This window comes from Alligator mississippiensis, chromosome 8 (genome assembly GCF_030867095.1).
Source record: "Alligator mississippiensis isolate rAllMis1 chromosome 8, rAllMis1, whole genome shotgun sequence".
NCBI lineage: Eukaryota > Metazoa > Chordata > Crocodylia > Alligatoridae > Alligator > Alligator mississippiensis.
The window spans coordinates 867310-887828 of record NC_081831.1 but is presented as its reverse complement, the minus strand read 5'-3'; the positions used below and the strand labels follow the sequence as shown (position 1 = coordinate 887828).

The following is a 20519-nucleotide window of genomic DNA, read 5'->3' as shown; positions in this document are numbered from 1 at the left end:
CCCCGGGTCCCTGCTCCAGGATCCGTCTGTTCAGAAATCGATCTCCTTTGCCCCCGGCCCTGTCTTTCTCCTCTTTGTAAATGGTGTCACTCTTAAATTTCCTGGCCTCTCTAATAGATTTTTATATAATCACTACAGTGCACTTTTAAAGAGCGATAGATCACGTTCATTGCTTTTCCCCGTGATTAATTTCCCATAATAGTCCTCGGTAACACCAAGGCAAAGAGAGGAGAGAAGGGGGGGAAAAAACCCTCACATTATCCACTTTGTGCTCAGAGTATAAATGAATGAGATTTAATTTTTGTTTAATTGTTTCCATAGCTCAGCCTCTGCTAACTTTGCAGGATAATTTATTTTGCAGTCTGGGGGAAGCGACGGGAGGAAAGTCTCTGCAGCCAAGCGGTCTGTCCGGGGATGGTGTTTAATTACCGCTGATCGCCTTATCTCCCGGTAATTATGGGAGCCTCCTCGGGCTTCCTCCTGCTGGCAGCTCCCGCTCTGCACTCACCGATCGATACCCGGTCCCGTCCAGCCTGGGCACGCTGCCTTCGGGCAGGGGGAGAGGGAGGGAGCGTGGCATTGGTGCCAGCGCCGAGCATGGGTAGGGGCACCGAGATGTTCGTGCCTGCTTTATTTCGTGGCCATGCCCTGGTAGCCGCTGCGTGCCTGGTTTCGTGGGAAGGGGCTGGCGGGGACGTGGCGCCTGCTCTTGCTGCTCTATGGCTGCAAGGTGGCTTCGGAGGCTGGGGCATGGGCACGTGCCGCCTGCTGCATTGTACCCGGAGGACCGGGCTTTGGCCTGGACCTGCTCGGTGTGCCTGGGCAGGCTCTGGAGGCCCGAGGATGCAATCTCTGCATGCAGAGGAGAGGCTTAATTGGCCCCTTAACCTCAGTGAGAAGCTGTTTAACTGGAGCAGGGAGGAAGCTGCCAGTGGAGATGGCCGTGTTGCTCTCACCCATCTGTTGGTTGGAGCCGTTCAGTGCCGCTGCGCTGATGGTACCAAGCAGTGTCGCTGTCCTGGAAGTGGCTGCATCCAGCAGGGTCAAGGCAGGATGTCCTGCCGGTCCCGGCTGGTGCTGAGGTGCCAGATGGATGTCTGACAGGGTCCCGGACCTGTGCCTCTTGCAAGGGGCAGGGCCGCTGCAGCACTGCGGAGCGGAGCGATATCGCGCTCCAGCCGATCTGCTGCTGCCCAGCTGCTCTTCTGGAGCCCGCTGACCCCAGAGCCGCCCGGGCAGCTTGGTCCCCTGCCCTGGAGCTGCCACTGCAATGCCCCGTGGATGCGATGCTCACGATGAGGGGCTCTCTGCTCCAGGAGGCAATGCATCTCCTCGGGCTTGTCCCCGACAGGTGGCTGTTGGAGGGACAGGAGCCTTGCTGAGATTCTCCTGGCACCTGCCCCCATCTCTGCCCTCCTTGCTGAGCCCCTGGGGTCCCCTGCTTGCTCCCGTGGCTGCAGGGAGATGTGGCACCAGGGCAGGTGGGGTGGGTGGGTGACGTGCTCTGCAGGGACCAGACACGCCACCTCCAACCCTCCCTGCACTGAGTCCTGTTCCCTGACCTCGCGCCCCAGCCCCAGCCACACGGGGCAGCAGGGGCGGGCAGCACGTCCCGGCCGCTCGGCCTGCCCATTCATCACGGGCTGCGAGGGCATCGGGCCCCTGTTTAAGATGCGCTGGCGGTGCCGAGGTGAGCGCGGGCGCTGGAGAGCGGCTCTGTTAATCTGCTCCCTGGGAGATGGGCTACCTTTGGCCTGTTAATCACTCGCAGTAATTACAATCCCAACTTTGCATGGGGAATGTTAATTAATGCACACGGTGCTGGGCCTGCGGCCGGGCGGCAAGCAGCCATGGGCAAGGGCGGCCCCGGGTGCTGGATTCGTGCTCTTTGGCCAGGTTGGTGCGGGGGGCGGGGGGCAGGTTGCCGGCGGGGTGGGGCTGGGCAGGGAGCAATGCTTGCGGCTGCTTGGCTGCTTCCCCCAGCTGCAAAGCTGCCCCTCGTCCTGCCCTGGGACTTCCTCTGAGCTCCCCATGGCTGGCCCTGGCTTGCAAACAGCACCCCAACCCGGCTCGGTCCATGCCACGCTTGCTCCCGGAGCCGTGGCTTTCTGTTGCCCCCGCCCATCGCTCGTGGCCTCTGGCCAGCCTGTGTCCGAGCAAGGTGGCCCGGACCCTGCGGGAGCATGGGGGCAGGATGCTGAGCTCTGGCCGGCGATGGCTTTGGCTTTGGCTCCCTTCCCGGCCTGGGCTGCTCTGGCCCACAGGCGCAGCTTTGGGCAGGGCCCTCCCGCGACAGCCGAGTGTGCAAAAGCACCGGCTTTCTAAACCCTCCTTGGGGCAACTCCTCCTCCCCCGGGGAGGCCCCTGGTTCTCTTGCCTGCAATGACCCGGCTTTGGGCTGTCCTGGGAACTGCCCCCCTCCATGCCCTGCCAGTGACTGATGCCCCTTCCCTTGCCCCCTGGACCTGAGGCCGCTGCCCGCCTGCTGCAAGCCGGGCTCTTGTCCGTCTGTGGCCTGTGTGGTTCGAGGTCCAATGTGCAGGGCTTGCTGACCAGTGGGCAGCCAGGGTGCAAGGACCAGGCTGGTCCTGGCCTCGGCTTCTCCAGCACCTGCCCTTTCCCTCGGAGCCGGGAAAGAAGCAGGGGAGGGATGGGGCATTGCCAGGAGCCCTGCAGCGCACCCCGGGCTGGTTAGCGGGAGCAGGTTGCAGGTGGCGTGGAGGGGGCCGGCGCTCTCCGAGGCAGGCGGAGGTGGGGCTGGTCCCCGACCAGCTCCGGAGTCATTAAAACCCTGGTCAGCGCTGGCAGGGAGCCGCGCTGCGAAACCTGCCGGGGAGTTACTGCCCTGGATTATTGCTGTGAGCAGCTGAAGGAGAGCGGGGAGGAAGGCTGAGCTGAGAGGAATAACAACGAGGGGACGGAGAGCGCAGGAGCCCGGAGGAGGAGGAGGAGAAGGGGCTGGAGCCGGCTGTCCGCAGGACGGGCGCTGTGCCCGGCCACCCCACCCGAGCTCTTGCCCTCTCCTGCTGCCTGGCCCCGGGTTCAAGCCCCTCGGTCTCGGCGCCCCCAGCCCCAGCACATCATTGGGGGTGATGGCAGTGACCGAGATCCTCCATGCCCAGGGCTGGCCCTTGCTTCTGCTTTGCTTCCCGGTCCCTCTGGTCCTTTTCCAGCTCGTGAGCCTGGCCTGTCCCTCTGGTCTCTACCCATCTCCACGTGCCCCAGCTGGGCCATGTGGACATCTGGAGGAGATGGGCTGGGAGGGGCGAGGTGGACGGGGGCTATGGGGGCAGCTGCACAGAGCCACGGGCTGAGGAGGGCAGCCCGGGTCCATCGCCCGAGGGGCCGTGCCAGCGTGGGAGGTGTGGCGGGAGCCTGGGAGTCTCGGCCCCGGGTCCTGCCCCGCTGCACACAGGTCCGCGGAGTAGTCGAGGGCGTCGTGCGCCAGCTGACAGGGCACGGAGACTCGTCCGTGTTTGCACCGAGAGCGAATCTCCCCTGGCTCGCCTCTGCTCTGTCCGCACCTGCAGAGAAGGTCAAAGCCCAATCGATAAGCGCTCCCGGCCGGGCCGGCCGTGACTCTGCAGCCGGGCTGGGGCCGGCAGGCAGCGAGGCGCGTCCGTGCCAGTGCTGAGCTCGGTGACGGTCCCCGGGGGCGGCCGGGGTCAAGAGTCCAGCCTGAGCCTGAATTATGCATTCCCCTCGTTTCCTGGCGCCTGACACCGCGGGGGTTTCTGGAGGGCTGATCAAAGGGGAGCTGTCACTTCCTTCTCCAGAACAGGACTGGTGAGTGGCAGATGCTAAGAGGAAAGGGCTGAAGATCTAATAAGGAGAAGAGGCGCGGGCGGGATCTAATGAATGCCTCCCTGCCTGTCCGCGGTGTCACCTTGAAGGACAGGTGCGCCGGCGGAGGGGCCGCACAGGCTGGGGAGCGATGTCTCTCCGGGAGGCCAGGCCACCTGACTCCAGAACGAATGCAGGGACCGCGCACGGCGCGGCGTTGTTGCAGGACCGCCCTGTCCCCGCTCGCTGCAGCGGCCGATGCCAGCCGAGCCGGGGCCCTGCTACGTGGGCAGAGGGTGCCCGGGGCTGTGGGGGCTTTGCTGCCTCAACCCTTCTCCACTGGCCAGTGGACTTCATCCTGGGGGTTTCTGGCTGCACCTGGTGCTGCCTCTTGCCCTGAACCGTGCAAGTCGGTGTCACCAGGGGCCCGAAGCCCAGCCATTAGTGCCCGTTCATGTACAACCCCTCCATTGCCCCGCGGGACGGGGAAGCACCAGGGTGCCGGCAGCCAGCTGCCCGCAGCCAACCCCCACCGCTCTGCTGGTATCGCGGAGCGAGCACAAGCCGTGGCCGGGCCCTGCGGCTGGGTCCGGCTCTCACGTGCAGCAGCCTCGAGACTCGGGAGCCACCAGCGGGGACCGTGGCAGGCTGAGGATGGGGCTGTGCAGGGGACATTTAACAAGACAACATGCGTCCCCCTGCCCTGTGCTATTAGTGCGGCTGTGCACAGTGTGCTGCTGGTGCTCACGGGTCCCAGGTGCAGCAGAGATCACCCCTGCCCAAGGACCCTCCACTGCACGCCCACCCTCTCCCCACGCGCTCCAGGTGCAGCAATGTTTGCAGGTAACTGGGTGCGTCTACACATGCAATGAATGCTCTGTGGCTTTAGTGTGCAGGAGACTACTTTACTGTGCAGTAAGCTCCTGCATGTGCAAACAGTGACGCTTTGCTGCACAGTAGGTTAGTTTACTGCTCAATAAAGCATCTCGTATAGACACGGCCACTGTGGCTGGGGCTTAGCTCGCTTCCTGGGATTCGTGAGGTGCCAAATGCCAGCCCGGAGGCTTTCTCAGACACCAGCGCTGAGCAAGACGCAGAGCAGGGCAGGTCTGCAGGAGAGGCGGTGGGTCCTACGGGGTGGGCTGGGAGTTTAAGGGACTGGGTGGCAAGCATATGGATCGGAGAGAAATTTGGGGAGTTGGGGGGGCAGCGCATGCGGGGGCTTTTCCCTGCTTGGTCTGACCTGGGGAGCCTGGTGGATTAACTCCATCTTCCAAGGAGCCTGGGCTGGGGGCCGAGTTTCAGAAGAAGAAAGCAAGGGGAGGGAGGACACACGATTATTTTTCCCATCACCTTCAGCTGCGGGGCGCTTTTAAAGTTCCCTTTCCGTCCCTGCGGGTCCAGCGAGGAAGGAGTGTGGCCCGGAGCTGTCGGAGCGCGGCGTTCTCCTTTGTCAGCGTGTCTGCCGGTCTCGGTTGTTAGCTGGAATAGCGAGACCCAGCACCTCAGATCTGCCATGCGGCTGGTGAGAGAAATCAGCAGAGCTGCCTTCTCACGCTCGTTTAACTGGTTAATACGTCTTCAGAGCAAATAATGCAGTCCGTGGGTGAATTGCTTAACCAACCTCATTACTATTGTGCATTTAGCAGCTTGGAGGAAGATAATACCTTGCAGGTTTGACCCAATTTTAGTTTTTTGTTGTCATAACCATGGAAAATCGACCTTCAGAGACCCTCAGCAGTGAGCCTGAATAGGAAGTGATTTACAGTGAAGGCGCGGTGCAGAATGCTTAATGCACTTGTGCAGGAAAACACACCGCCACCATCGGCCCGGTGTTCCCGTCTCCCCTCCGCAGAGCCGTGCCGCCACTGCCTCTCCCTGCCTGCGGCTCGGCTGTGCGGGCTGGCATCGCGGTGCCGGCCCATGGCACGCGGCTTTGGCCCAAGCCATCCACGAGGGCTGTGCAGGCGAGGAGTTTCCTGTGTCTGCTGGTCCTGCGCCTTCCCCGCGCGGCGATGATGCCTGCCCCAGGGCATGCCTGGAGCCCCGGGCTGCGCGGGGAAGTCTGCGGCATCCTCTTGCTCGCAGCGGTGGGTCGAGTGCCTTTGGGGTGCCTGCCTCTGCTGCCTCCGCTCTTGCACCGGGTGCCTCGGGCACCCTCTGCAAGGGCTCTGCTACCTCCTGCCCCCCGACCCCCCAGGGATGAGTCCCTGCAGGTCGCATCTGCAGCCGCAGGTCAGCAGCAGCACGCGTGGGGTCCTTCGTCTCATCCTGGGTGGGGAAGGCAGCGGAGCGTGGAGGCGACAGACGTTCCTCCTGGGGCGCTTGAGCCCCGATCACTCCTGCACCTGGCTCCGTGTTGGTGCTTCTACCTGCGGCCGGGGGTCTAGGAGAGTGGGGTCAGGTCCCTGGCGCATGCCACGATCAAAAGGCAATGCCCTGTCCTGGGAGCTCTGGACGACCCCGTGCCGGGCAAGGAGGAGTGGGAGGGCACAGCCTGGCAGCCCGCCGGAGGCCTGGTGCTGGGTGGCCTGCTTCGGGGCTTGCACCCGTGGACCCCTCCACAAGTGGCATGAAGTAGGACGCGGGAAGGCAGCTCGTGCTGGATGCCGCTATCCCAGTCCCATCGGCCGTGTCCTGGCACAGATCGGGGGAAGAGGGGGAAGAGCTGCTGCTCCAGGCTGGCCACATCCGAGGCTGCAGTGCATCCTCCATGGGAGCTCCCTCCCCTGCTTCGCTCAAACCGCGCCACGGATAACGGTCCCTTCCCAGTCTGTCCTCAGCCGCCCCCCTCCCAGCGCCTGCCCAGCCCCAAGCCGCTTTTCAGCGGCGCCACGGCTGCAGCAAAATCCAATTGGCGAGCCCCCTCGGCGGCTGCCACTGCCCCTGGTGAGCCCTTATCTTGCCAGGCCTGCAGCGGAGGGAGCAGCCTGCGTGGCAAAGATAACTCCCGTCAACCGAGCGGAGAAAAGCAGATGGAATTGGGCTGGGGGGGCAGCAGGACGCTTCCTGGGAGCGTTGCCTTTGTCAGGGACTCGCGGCGTCTCGGCAGCACGGCCGAACCGCGCCGGGGTGCTCCCCGGTTCCCCTCCCTCCCCGCAGCGCCTGGGGCTGCACATGCTGCCGACAGCTCCCTTCTCTCGTGGCCCCTTTCCTGGCTTTGCTAAAACCCCTCTGCCTTCCTGGGCTCATATCGCAGCCCTTCCTTACGTTGGGGCTCCTGGAGGGGAATGGCCCCCGGGGCTGGTTTCTGCACCTCGTGCTGGGGACGTGTCCCCTGCTAGGCACGCGCCCTCGTGCTGGGGAGAACTGCCGGCTGCTGGGCATCGGGCGCGGTGCCCCGCTTCCTGGGGTAGATGCTGCGGCAAATAGTCGCCGTGTGTTTCACCCCCGAGGAAGGTTTGCTGTTCGTCCAACCTCCCCGTCCCGGCGCAGCCTGTGGGCTCGCACCTGGGAGCAAGGTGGCTTCTTGGTGACGAGCAATGGCTTGCTGTGGGCCTAGGAAAACCCCCGAAAAACGTACATCCCCGCCGAGAGCTGCACCGGGCCATTCATGAGCGCTCAGAGGGGTGCATGGAGGGGCCGGACAGGAGGGGGAGCGGCACGCGGGCTGCGCGATGGCTCGGGACACGGGTGGTGATGCATGGCTGGCTTTGATCCGAGGGGCCGGAGGAGAGGCTGTGAGGAGCGCTCCACCCCGTGCGTGCTAATTGAGAGCTGCTCGCCACCGGCGTGGACGTGAAGGGGAGCTCTGGTGAGCCCGTGCACTCTGCAGCACGCATGCTGCTGCCCCCGCACTCCCGGGGCTCGTGGGACTGGTAACACTCCCCCGCGCCGTGCCTGGGGTACAGCGCTCCCCTCGGTGCTGCTCGCGTCCCTGCGCGCTTGCTGGGCTGCAGCTGGTGCAAGCGCTGAGCAGCAAAGGGCCCTGAGCCGGTGCCCATGCACGTGCCTCAGCCAAGCAGAGGGCTGCGCGAGGCGCCGGGCATGCAGAAGGATAGAGGCAGGGTCGAAGCGGAGGGCGAGCTGCCTGGCAGGGAGAGGGGCTGGGCTGGCGTGGGCTCCGTGACTTCACTCCGGCCATATGGAAGCTGCGTGTCCTGAGGTTACTTTAATTACCGAGCCCCTCGGGCTCCCAGTCAGAGGCTTAATTACTGAACCGGGGAATCCGAATGCGCCGGGCAGGCCACATGCTCTCCTCCAGCCCCCCGCCAGCCTCCGGAAGGGGCCTGCGTCCAGGCCAGAGCATCCTGCCAGCCCCGGCCCAGTGCTGGCACTGGTGCCCCGGGACAGGCTGCGCGAGGCAATGCCCTGGGGGCTGCTGCTGCCCTTTTCCAGGGGACTGGAGGGGAGGACGTGGCATGGGGTGCAGCCGGGTCTGGAGTGGCAAGGTGGGGGATGCCGCCGGTCAGGTTTGCCGTCCCAGAGGCACCGTTGATGCATGTGCTGGGGACCTGCCTTCTCGCCCAGCCTGCCATGATGCCAGCTGGCTCCTTCTGGGTGCCGCCGAGATGCGGGCACGGGGAGCTGTCCGGACCGGGCCCCCTCCCTGCCGCGCTGCCGTTTTCGGGTGGTTCGGAAGCAGGCGGGCGACTCGTGAGCTGCGCCACTGCGGGCATTTCTTCCCTCCTCTCCTCGCGTTTTAATGAGCCAACCTTGGAGGACCTTGAGAGAAGCTCCTGCAGCTTTGCCGTGACTTATCTTCCGGCCTCTGCCCCCTGCTCCGCCGAGGGGATAAATCTCTGCTTGCCGCCCGGAGCCGGAGCGCGGCGCCTGTCCCACCGAGCGATGCAGTCTCCATAATTCACGGGCAGGAGGGGCAGGGGAGCCGCGCGGCTGAGGTCGCTGGGTGGATGTCTCCCATTCAGCCCCGTGATTGATGGTCTTTCGAGTGCGGAGTAAGGGAAAAAGTCCCATTACAACAGGGGACAAGCGGGTAAATTATCTGCCGTTCAGCCTGGGGCGCAGGGAGCAAACCGAACCTGCCGGGCAGGACGTTGGCCCGGGCTGCCCACCCACGGGGGAGCGGGCGTACGTTGAGAGGCGCGTGGTCTTTTCTGATCTCTCGGAGCATCTCCTGAATGCCACCCGAGTCGCAGGGCCCTGCTTTCCCTCCCTGAGCTGGAGGGGAAATGCCAAGTCCGCAACGCCATGGGGCACGGCCTTGACTGAAGTGCCCGCTGCAGGGGTCCCCTGGCCTGGGCTGGGGGGAGGCTGCACCGGGCTCCCCGCGTCCCGGGCTGCAGGGCAGCGTCTCTCTCTGGCAGCCCCGTTTGCAGCGGGGGGCTGCGCGTTGCTGGAGCTGGGAGAGACCCGTGGGTTTCCGTCTGGTGTCGCCGACCTCGCTGTGTCTGTGAGGCGCAGACCGGCCCTTGCACGGGGGTGTCACAGCGCCGAGCCCTCCTGCCACCTGCTCGCCCGCTCCCCTGTCCGGCACCTGGGCTCTGACGGGTCCTTTCTCCCTCTCTTTCAGGGTGAGAAGCTGCCGCTGAGCCACTGACAGCTCTGCCGAGCGCCGAGGCTTGGCGAAGCCGGTGAACGCAGGAGCAGTGCCTCCTTTGGGATCCCCAGGTAGGACTCCCCCGCGCAGCGGGGTGGGAGAGGGGCTGCTCTGCCTGCCCCCGGGATGGGGTGATGCGTGCTGCGCTCCCGAGACCGCCCCACCCAGCTTTGCCACGCACGGTGGATAAGTGTGTGCACACGCATGTGTGCAAGTGGCTAGGGACAGCGGGAGTCTTTAGGCCCAGGTGCCAGCTGCTGAGGCCTGGGGCACAGCGGGATGTGAGGACACATCTAGTGGGCATTTCTGCTACAGATCCAGCCCACGTCTGGAGCATTTTCAGACCACAAAGCCTCTGCCAGCACCGCGCTCGTGGCAAAGTCCAGCTGGGGGAGTGCCCGTGTCCTGGTGCATGGACTCGCCCTGCCCCATCACGTGCAGTGCCTTTGCCCGTGACCTTTCCATGCCCACCCGGGGCTGCGTCTGGTCTTCCCGGGCCAGCCTCCCTTCCTCCTCCTGTTGCCCATGGGTGCATGCATCTGGGTGCTGCTCCCCCCTTCAGTGCCCTGGAGAGAAGTGTGCCCATCGCTGGGGCTGTCCAGGGCACACGTGTTACAACCGGGCAGGCCCCAGGAAGGCTCCTTTTGGGGGAATGGGCAGCTTTTCCCCCACTCCCATTATATCGACTGGAAGCAGCTGGATGTGGAACAGACGCCAGAGCCGTGAGCAGTTGGCAGGGTTGTAAGGAGATGACCTTCAGCCGGGTTTTAACCGCCTCGGGGAGCAGAGCCGGTGGCAGCTGCAGGCAGAGGGGGTGGCAGGTGCTTGCTGCCCCAGGCCGGCTTGTCCACGCAGCCAGGACCAACCTGCCCTTGCAAAGGCAGCTGGCTGGCGTGGAGGTGGGGGACCCTGCCCCAGCCTGGGCTGCGGACTCACCTGCCGCCACGCGCAGGGGACGAGAAGCTCAGGTGCTGACGCCATGGGGCTTCTCCGCCCCCCCGTGCATGCCAGCTCCCTCCTCCGCCGTGCAGCCCGTGTGCGTGCACTGGAGCGGTAAGCCAAGGAGCCAGCGCCCGAGAGCCAGAGGGAGGGCACCTGCCTGGGTTTGGCTGGTGTCATCGCTGTTGCCCAAATGGAGCAGGTCCCCTTCATCCCAAGCACGGGCAGGGCCTGAGTCCTCTTGGCCCAGTCGACCTGGGGCTGGCCTGCAGCTTCCCCCGTGTGCACAGGCCACCGCTACGTCTCCTGCTCCCCGCGGCCCCCCTCGCCCTCGCCCTCACCTGGGCCAAGCAGCAGCGAGGGATCGTGTCCACCGTCTGCTGAGCCTCTTTGGGACCCTCGGTCATGTCTGCACAGCTTTGCCCTGACCTCGTGCTCGCTCTCCAGCCCAGGCAGACCTGGCCTCCATGCAAGCCCTGGCTCTGGCCATGCGACATTGGTCTCATGGTGCTAGAAGCCCCCAGGCTGGCTCTTTGCTCAGGGCCGTCCCACTGCTGCCCAGCAAGAGCACTTGGCATTGCAAGCAGCAGACATCAAACCAGGCGTGCAGGCACTTTGCATGGAGATGGGTCGCATGGGTGCTGGGGGCGTGGGATGGAGGGGAGAGCGCGGTGTCACTTTGCTGCTGGGAATACTTTGCCTGTCGTCCTTCAATCCAGCTGAGCCCTCCTGGGGAAGAAAGCGCATCTTCAAGGCAGGCTTGAAGATCAGCCACGGTTTTGTTCCAGCGAGTGGGAGTGCTGGATCTGCGCAGACATGAAAGGCTGCGCGGCTCCGGCGCCGGGGATGGAGGGGGGAGAAGGCGTGCGCGGCTGCCGAGGCGGATCATCCTGGAATGAGCATCGGGGGACGCTCCCACCCCCGATCCCTCCTGGGAAGTCAGGCAGGTTGTACTCGAAAGGCAGGTTCGTGGCTGGGGGTGGACTCGACTTCTGGCACCGCTCAGCAAAGCTGGGGTCTCCTTCCCGCTGCCCCCGGGGCCTCGGGTGGGCCTGCCCGGCCCCGGGTGCCTGCAGTCCTCCTGAGTCACGGCCCGTCGTGAAAGCCACTCGACTGCGACGCGTCTCCCTTCCCCTGTTCCCCAGCCACTGCAAGCTGCTGCCCATAAATCATCCCCGTCCCTGTCCCCATCCATCACTTGTCTCCTCGCCGCTGCTCCATGGGAGAGATGTTACGCTGCAACCCGTCGCCGTGGGGGGAGAAGCTGGTCACGCAGCCACGGGGCATCACCCGTGCCAGCTCTGGGAGGGGGAGAAGGGGGCCACGCTCAGACAGCGGGGCCCGAGGTGGGTGAGCACACAATGCACCGCACAAACCTGCTCTGGAGCAGCCGGAGGCGGGTAGCACCCGAAGCTGGCTGTTTGTGCCCTCGTGGCATCGCAGGCTGTCCTGCAACCTCGCTGGGTGCTGCAGTGCCAGCTGGCTGGCCTAGCGGGCAAGCGTCTCCCCAAAGGGGCTCGGCTCTGTGGTCCCCGCTCTCCTGGAGGGATGGAGCATGTTGGATGGAGCCGCAGCCTCCGTCGGGTGCAGGAGGCCGAGGGGGACCTTCCAGGTGCCTCTTTGCAAAGGGGCAGACGAAAAATGTTTTTTTTTCTGTTGGTGATTTATGACCCTGGCAGCGCGGCGGCAGGTCCCTGGCTGGGAGAGGGCCCCGAGGGCGCTGCCATCCCTGCTCCCTGCACTGTCGCTCCCTGCTAAAGCCGGCCAATTAGTGTCTTATTAGTCACTCTGTGTGTTAAAGCATTAAGAACAATTAAGGGTGAGAAGAGTTTCCAGATGCAGCGCTAAGCGCTGGAGCTGGGAGCTGGCAGCTCTGCTGGCTGCTCCCATATGGAGACAATCTCCCAGCGCAGCAGGACGGTGGTGGGGGAGCGGGGGGACACCCGAGCTGGGAGCGTTCGGAGGAGCAGGTGCCCGTGTCGGGCATCGAGCGAGGAGTCCCCGAGCCGGCATTGCCAGTGGGGCGGATGCGGGGCTTGTCCCCCCAGTGATGAACTCGCTCCTCATCCTTCCTCCCTGCATGCCAGGGGGATCTGGGCTGGAAAGCACTTCAGCGTTGCTGGACCCCACGGTGGGCAGCCAAGAGCAGGCGGTGCTCCGGGGCCTCGCCACCGTGGCATCCGAGCCGTGCCACGCCACTCTGGACGCGAGGGCCACCATTGCCCAGCAGCCTCCAGTCTCACTGGCTCCAAGCAGGATGCAGGCTCCTAAATCTGGTTAGGGACTTGGGAAAATCTCTCCTTAATAATTCTGCAAAGCAGCACGAGTCCAGGGCTTATTTGCAGGCTGCATTGCTGCTGCAGCCATCATCCGAGCTCCATCCGTACACAACGGACTCGCATCAAAGCAACGCCTGAAACGACCTAGCTTGTTTAAGCCAGGAGCACGTGGCTGTGGGGTGCAGCTGGGGTCAGGGGCACCCTGCTCGGGGGGCTGTGTCCCTGGCATGGCCAAAAGGCAATCCAGGGGACCGCGATTGGCTTCACGTCTGTCTTGGTGCAGGCGACTCGCAGAACAAGGGACGGTCACCTGCACCCAGGTGGGCCATTAGGCCGGGGTGGCCAGGGCACGTGGCTGCCAGGTAAGGTAATGACGTGGCTACTGTCACGTCTGCCTGCCTTTGACTTCCCCGTCAGATTGACAGGTCCCCGTTTCCAGCAAGGCTCGGCGTGGGCCTGCTGAGACCGAGCTGGCGTCTGTGAAGTGCCCTTTGCCCCCGGGCAGGGTCTTGCAGGGTGGGCGCCGCATGCAGTATGCTGGAGCCTGCCAGTGCACGGGGCTGGGCTGGCTCTAGCATTTGGCCTACGTGGGTCTACTTTAGCCTTGGCAGCATTTGAGGCTCCTGGCAAGATCTCAAGGAGGGGCATCAGTGAGCAAAGAGTCTGCTCCTTGCACGGGGGGCCTGTAGCTGCTTGACTAGCTCGAGCTTGTCCCGGCTCCTGGGGCTCTGCTCAGCTTGCAGGGCAGGAGAAGGTCTTTCGGGAGGTTTTCTATCCCCTGCACTGGCCGTCTGTGGACGTGGTGGGGCTGGGTGCCGGGTGAGTAGAGCTCGAGGGTCTAGGGCAAGACCTGCCCCCTCCATCGCTCCTGGAAATCTGCCCCCGCCCCATGGCATGCGGGCTGGCACAGGAGCGCGATTGCCGGGGTCCACGGGGCCGCGCAGGGAACCGCAGGGGGGAGCGGCTCTCCCACGCGGGTGCTCCGGCCGTCGCCGTGCAAGGTCCGTGTGCTGCCTCCGGCCCAGCAGCGGACGGAGCCGAGGGCTGGGGGAGGAGGGGGCGGCCTTCGGCGCATTGGACTCATTTCTCTCCCGCGCTCTCCAGGGTGAGGCGGGCGGTGCATGGACAGATGGTGTTTTTGAGTGACCTTGTCGCACGGAGCGAATCCCTCAGCTGCTGAGTAATGGTTGGAGCCGCAGGAAGCGAGCAGCGGTGTTGCAACCTGCTCCTGCCTGCGGGAGATGCGCGGGATGCCAGTGCCGAGGAGGGGAGCGAGGCGAACCCGGGGAAGGAGCCGTTACATGATGGCGATGAGGACATGTCGGCAGATATCGCGATGGCCTCCCCCCCTCCCCGGTCGCAGCTCTGTAGTGCCGGCCAGACCGTGCACGTGTGCATGGGTTTTCCTTCGACATGCCCTGAGCGCTCCCGAGCGCAGTGCCCCTGCTTCCCCAGCCAGAGCTTTCCTGGGAGAAGCAGCTGCCACCTCTTGTGTCGCTGGCCGCCGTGGCGGGCAGCCTGGCTTCCTTGGTGGGGTGGATTTTGCAGGGTGGCACGGCAGGGAGCCCCCGAGCAATGGGGAGGCAGGTTTGCAATGGGAGCAGGGGTAGGAAATGAATAGGGGCTGGCCAGAGCTCACCTGGACCAGGCGAGAGCCTCGGTCGTGGCATCCCTGCAGTCTCCAGGGGTGTGTTGGGGTTCAGACGTCCCAGCTGGGCCCTGCAGACCCGAGTCCTGCGTGTGTCCCAGAGCCCCGCAGCCTGCCCCGCAAGGAGACGGGAAGTGCTTGGTGCCCAGCCGCGCGGGCAGGACTTTGGGAGCTGGCACCAGGCCAGCTGCCGTGCAGAGCAGGGAACGGCTTTCCTGCAGCTGCCGGCTTGCCTGCACGGGGCGCCGGGGAAGCCGGCTCCGCTGGGGTGAGCACTTGGCACGTGGTGGGCGACGGCCGCCGCCTCCCCCTGGCCCCTGGCCCACGCGCGGCCCTGCTGTGTGCTCCTGACTCGCCCCGGCCCTTCGCAGCCCAGGTGCTGGGCCCGTTTCTCTTGCAGGTGCATCGCCTGGGGGTCCAGGTGCTGTGAGGAAAGGCACAAAGCTGGCAGCCACGGGTGGTGGGCGCTGCGAGCACAGGGTATAACCCGGCCCCCCAGGGACCCCCGGGCTGGGCTGGCTGCACCCACAAACCCGTTACCACCTGGCGCACTTACCGCGATCTTGCAGCGTGCTAGCTGCCGGGGCGGATGCTCTCCTCTCCCTGCCTCTTTCTCTGCCAGACCACTATAGGCCTCAGGGACGGCAGGCTTTCTGTCACCAGGCGCTGGGCTGACAAGTGATTTTGGGTGACTGGGGGGTATGTGGGGACCCAGGGGGTGTGCACGCTCAGATACCACCAGAGAGCTTTGCCAAGACGCAGTGCATTAAATTACCCGCGCCCCTCGGGCTTGTGACCCTGCACAAATGCATGGCCTAGAGCCGTCCCGTCGAGTCTGCCCCTGCCTTTGCCCTCCTGGACACGGGTTGGTCTCGCCTGCACTTCCCAGCGGCCGCGATTCCAGCGGCTCAGGAAGTCTGTTCTGGCGCCTCGCTCCTGTCTCAAGCGCCAGCGTCCTCTGCAGAGCTCTGCTCCGCTCCAAAGGAGAGCTGCCCGATGGCCGTAGCCATCCGCGGGGGTCCAGCCCTGCTTGGAGCACCCTGTTCCCATGAAATAAATGCCACAGTTATCCAGGGGGGCAGGTTGTATCCAGACATGGGCAGACAAGGTTCTTTGGGTAAATCTAGGATCTTTTATTAAACTAACTCAGAACAGTTGGAAAAATTCGTCTTTGCAAGATTTTGGGTACAAACACCCTTCTTCAGGCAGAGGGAGCATTATCCAGGGTGGAGACACGCCCGTGACTGCAATGCCTGAGGCTTTTAGTGTGCTGGCTGCGGTGGTGCTGGAGAGACCCTCGGACCCACCGGCACCAGAGAGGCTGCTGGGCAGGAGGGCAGAGGGGCAGCAGGTGCACGGCGTCTAGCAGGGCTTGCAAGAGGTTGGCACCGAGGGACATGAAAATATTCAGGGGTGTTGTGAGCAGAGTGCAGCTCGACAGCGCGCAGGATGCGGCCACCCCCCGTCCCGGGTCCTGTGCTCCAACATGCAGCAGGCGAGCCGTCGTGCTAGGGGACAAGTTGCACGTGCGCGGTGCTGGAAACCCCGACTGCCCACGAAAGGGAGCGGGGAAGGGTCCAGGCTCGAGTGGCCAGGCTGCCAGGGGAGCGTTGCCCAGCCCTCAGCTGGCAGCGGGACCCGCGAGCATCCTGAGGACATTGTGGGGAGAGGCGAAGCTGCGGCATGGTGGCACTGCTCCAGCTCCGGGATTTAGCCCAGGGCCCGGGGAAGCGATTGTAAAGCCCGCAGCTTATTTTTGCAAATGAGGTGAGAGTAAGAGGTCAGGGGGGCTGCTGCCACTTCCCAGCACTTCTGCCCCCTCCGTCGCGCCGGGCTGGCTGGGGGGATCGCAGCGCTCGCCCCGGGCCGGCTCGCGGTGCCCGAGCAGCTCCAGTTACTTAACATGCAGCGTGTGTTGCACTCAGGGAAATTTAGACGTAATTTTTTGTGCTTGCATGTAAATGTGGGTAGGTGCCGTCCTGATTGATGGCAATTAGCATTTTCTAACGGTAACAGATGTTCAGATTGCCAGGAGGCCGGTACCTGACGCCCACACTGCCATCTGTTCCACTGGGCACTGCCTGAGGAAGCGATACCAGCGCGGCAGACCTGCGAGTCCTTGGTGGGGCGTATTTAACAGCATTGTGCAAGATTTTTCTGGGGGAGAAGAATAATAATAAAGATGTTTTCAGGTTTATAAATAGCCCGCGCTGTTTATTATGGGATGGCGGCTTTCTGTCTGACTAGCGGCTCCGTTTCCTGCGCCGGGCTAGCAAAGAGCAGTCTGAGCGCCAGCTTGTGGGGTCAGGCCGCGGGGCTGGGAGCGAGAAGGGTGCATCGCCTTCGCACGCACGGGGGGACACGACGCCCCCCACCCCTTCCCCCCGTCTTCTCCCGGGGGCTTGCACGGGGCGGCTGCCTTGCGCCTCTCCTGATAGACCAGCCCTGGAGTGCTGCGTGTTGGGGCCGGGCGGCTGGAAGGACCCTCTGGAGCTGGCGTGCCTGGTGCTCTGCCGTGCCGCACCGATCCAGAGCCATCTCGCAGCTACCCGGGCTCCTTGCTTCCTCCTGCTCCTGCCAGCAGGCTGTTGAGAGCCTCACAACCCTGTGGCTAGAAGCCGTCTCATGAATTCATGGCCAGTTTGTACCCAGTTGTTCCCGTGCCAGCACCCGCCTTTAGCATCAACAGCTTTTCTCCCTCCCGACACACTTCTAGAGAGCCGTCTCCTCTCGGCCTCGCTCTGCCAGGCTGCGCGGAGCAGGCCCTTGCCGCGGGAGTACTCCCGCCCATGCCCAATGCTGTGCCATGCCCCGCGTTTCCCTCGTTCGCATCATGGGGCACCGAGGTGTCGGGGCGGCACACCTTTGGCAAGCTCGCCTTGCGCTGGGTCTCATTTTCCTTCGTTCTCCAGCCTGGTTTTAATGTCTTCATGCTATTTTCCACCGCCCTCCAGCCTTGCTGCTGTTTTCCTTCGCCCTCCATCCTTGTTTCAAGGCCTTGCGAATTATTGAGGTCTGGTTAATGGGCTGCCTCCTTTGCACTTGCAGTTTTTCCCTTCCATGGCATCACCTCCTGGCTCGGTAGATGTACCGGCGTCCTCCCCCGGGCCCCGTTTTTCGCGTGCCGGCTCGTTCTGGGAAGGAGATTTTCTGCTTCTCCCGGCTCGCACGCCTTGAGCTCCTTTGGAGTTGTGCTCCCAGCTCAGCTGTGGTAATTTCCATTTCCATAACTTGATTCCCATTAGCCATCCTTCCTCCCCCTCCCTGATGTTCAGCATCGTCGTTATTGAGAGCCAAAGCGATGCATTCATTTAGTTTTGGGGCCATGCCTCTCTTATCTTTCATCTCTAGCTCGTCCTTGCTGTAGAGCAGCTCCACTTCTTTCCCCTTATCTTTCTGTTTGTGTGGATAAAGAGCCTTTTACTATTTGCAAAGGATATTAAAACAAAGTCTAACGCCGCGTGACCTTTGGCGGTTCTCACGTTGTCCCCGCGCTGCGACTCCTGAGGCACAGGGTGCTTTGCTGATCAGCCCCGTCTCCCAGCCCTTGCTGGCCGACTCCTGATCCCCTTTCCCAGGTGGTTTTCCCCCGGGTGGATCTGGAGCCCGGCCCAGCACAGGCTTCCCTTTGCGCGGGATGTCGGCTCCAAACGGCTTTTTGCATCTTTGATTGGCAGCAGTTCCCAGCCTCCTACCATTCGAGACCTTGAGCTCCGGCTGCCTTCGCTAACGAATGTACTCAGTTCCTCGAGCCCTGCCCGGAGTCGCAGGCCTGCTACCGATCTGGCTTTGCCCAGCTTTTCATTGACGTTAAACCAAATCAGCCTGCCGCCATTCATTCCCAAGGTTGCTTTTTGCAGCCAGGTCTTGTGCGATGTCCTTGCTACCTACCAAACTGAAGACTAAAATAGCCTTGCCTCTCCCGGGCTCGGTGGCTTAGCTGGGGGGTCTGTCAGCTTTCACGTCCCGCATAACTGGACCCTGCGGTGCCGGTCGTGCTCCCCGAATACAAGAAGCTCGTCTCGTGTCCTGTAATAGTACCACTGTGACTCCAGCTAGTGCTACTCCTAGTGCTACCCCACTGCCCTCCTCGCCAGGCCATTTCCTCCAGGTCCTTCATCTCTTGCTGGGCACCACGCAGCACTTTCCCTTGCGTCTGTTCTCCGAGCCGTGCCTCTGCTCCACCGCGGTTGTGCTGTTCATGCCGTGCTCAGGGCCATGTCCTGTGCCAGGCCTTCCCGTTCCTCCTGCTTGCTGCCCGGGCTCCTGGCATCGACGTGTGAACTTCCCAGTCGGTTCTCCCCAGCCTGCCCTTGGCCGGTCCCTTGCCAGGGTGGGCAGCCTCCATTCACTAGCTGGCTGTTGTCTGTCGTTTATCCTCCCTGCACGGCATGGCCCGACCCTCCTGCGCGGCGTGTAGGCATCCAGATCCTGGCTCGGCGCGTGTTACCACCAGGCGTGGAGGTCACCCAACTTGCTCCCCGCATTGCTCCGCTTATCCTCGCCCTGCTCCAGTGCGTAATTAGCCTGCAGAACTGGCTCCCGCAGCATGCTCCAGAGGCGAAGGACTTAATGGGATTTTTCAAAGGCAGAACTAGTTGTATGGGTGATCAGGACATCTGTTGGCTTGACTGAAATACAAAGGTGATTAACCACCCCGCGTCAGGCCAAAGGAAGTCGTTAACCACCAGGGTGAGGGATGGAGGCGTGGGCGGTTGTCTTATTGCACGATTGCCCATTGCAGGGACTTGCACTCTCCAGTAAACCCACCGCTGGACATGGACCAGGTAGTTTGGTCTCATCCTGGACCCCAGCCCATGGGTTTGTGCAGGGCAATAGCTTCCTGCAGCAACGGAGATGAAATCCCAGGGAATGGGGGCTGCTGCGGTCAGGGGAGTTGCCTAGCAGGAGCCGCATTGTCTTGGCTGCAGTCTGCACAGCCCCAAGGGACTTAGGAGCAAAGCGTGCCCGTGGTCTCTGCTGGCTGTCCCTGACGGCTGCAGCCGCCGCTGCCAGGAGGAAGAGGGGCACGCCGCTCCTGGCCCTGGGCACTAGAGACAGATGCTTTCCTAAGAGCCGCGCTGCCTTGGGACTCTGAACTTGCAGGGCTTTGAGACTGGCATGAAGTTGCCTCCATGACACACGATTAGCTCTTCTCTGGGCATCATTAACATTTCTCTGAAAAGCCTCTCTGGAAGCCTGCCAGCGGCTTCATAAGCTGCTTCAGAGGAGAGGAAATAATCTTGTCTCCTTGGCACCGTGGGCCAGGGGGTGGAAGTTTTCCGATGCAGATCCGACTTCCGTGAGGGAGACCTTCTTATGCATGAGACGGAGTGAGCGAGCTGTCCCCAGGCGCCGCGGGCTGGATTTCCCAGCACGCGGCTTCTTCCCCAGCAGTGCCTCTTGGCTGCGGCACGGCGCAGGCATGTGCACGCTATCAAGTGACGACAGGCGAGGTACCTGCAGTGCTCCCCTCCTCTCCTGAGCCCCCAGTTGTCTAATGGGGAACCAAGGCATGTTTCTGCGCCTTTCTCCCCCGCCGTGCTTTCCAATGCATCGGCCCATTGCAGGAAGGTGATACCCCAGCAGAAAGCAGACGCCGACAGCTGCCTCGGCCTGCCCAGGCTCCTCCATCCCAGCCTTGGATTGTGTCCAGGGGCAGGCAAGCCCAGACAGTTTAACCCGTCTCCATCTCCACCAGACGTTGGTGGTGTGCGACCACATCTTCTTTCCATGCCAGTCCTGCCCCGGGGTGTAGCTCTGCCAATGCACCTCGGGGCTGCTCAGCTGCTTCCCCGAGCCCCTGCCTGCAGGCGGGACTTGCTTGAACAGCCCCAGCCTCCGGTGCGAAAAGCAGGATTTGCTCCTGGCAGCATCCCCGCGTGCAAGGCAGACACCGAGCGGGTGAGCCCCTACCCTGGCCTCTTGCAGTTTGAACCCAGGGCCCTCGCTGCACTTCTAGCAGAGAGGTGCTCGCTCCAGGCTCATGATGCACTGTCAGGACTGAACTCAGCGGCCCTCCGTTTTTGGTGATTTGGGGTGGGTTTGGCAGGGACTGACGTGCCGGCACCCGGCTGGGCGTGGGAGCTGGAGCCCGAGAGTTTGTGCAATGTGTCTGGACAGCTCCTCGACCCTAGCAGCCCCTAGGAGCGTCTCGCTGCAAATCCAAAGCCCCTTCCATGTGCCGAACCCCACGAGACCCCAGGCCCTTGTCAGCAGAGCAGGCTTGTCCGAGGACCCTGGAGAAGCCACGTGGATGCTTGCGAGAGCCTTGGGCCCCGTGCAGACAGACGTGCAGCTCCCGGCCGAGGTTGCTGGGGGTGCCTGGGCAGGGGGAAAGGGGCACCCCCGCCGCCCAGGCCTTCGGCAG

The 20519-nt window shown here is 63.4% G+C and overlaps 1 protein-coding gene across 6 annotated transcripts in view; it reads left to right on the top strand.

The window, feature by feature from the left end:
- Positions 1-20519, top strand: part of RBFOX3 (RNA binding fox-1 homolog 3) — a 200936-nt gene that overhangs the window by 83383 nt on the left and 97034 nt on the right. For all 6 annotated transcript variants that reach the window (XM_059731946.1, XM_059731948.1, XM_059731947.1 and 3 more), the window contains exon 2: positions 9257-9354. The gene's annotated coding sequence lies outside the window, so the exon portion shown is untranslated. The remainder of the gene's footprint in view (positions 1-9256; positions 9355-20519) is intronic.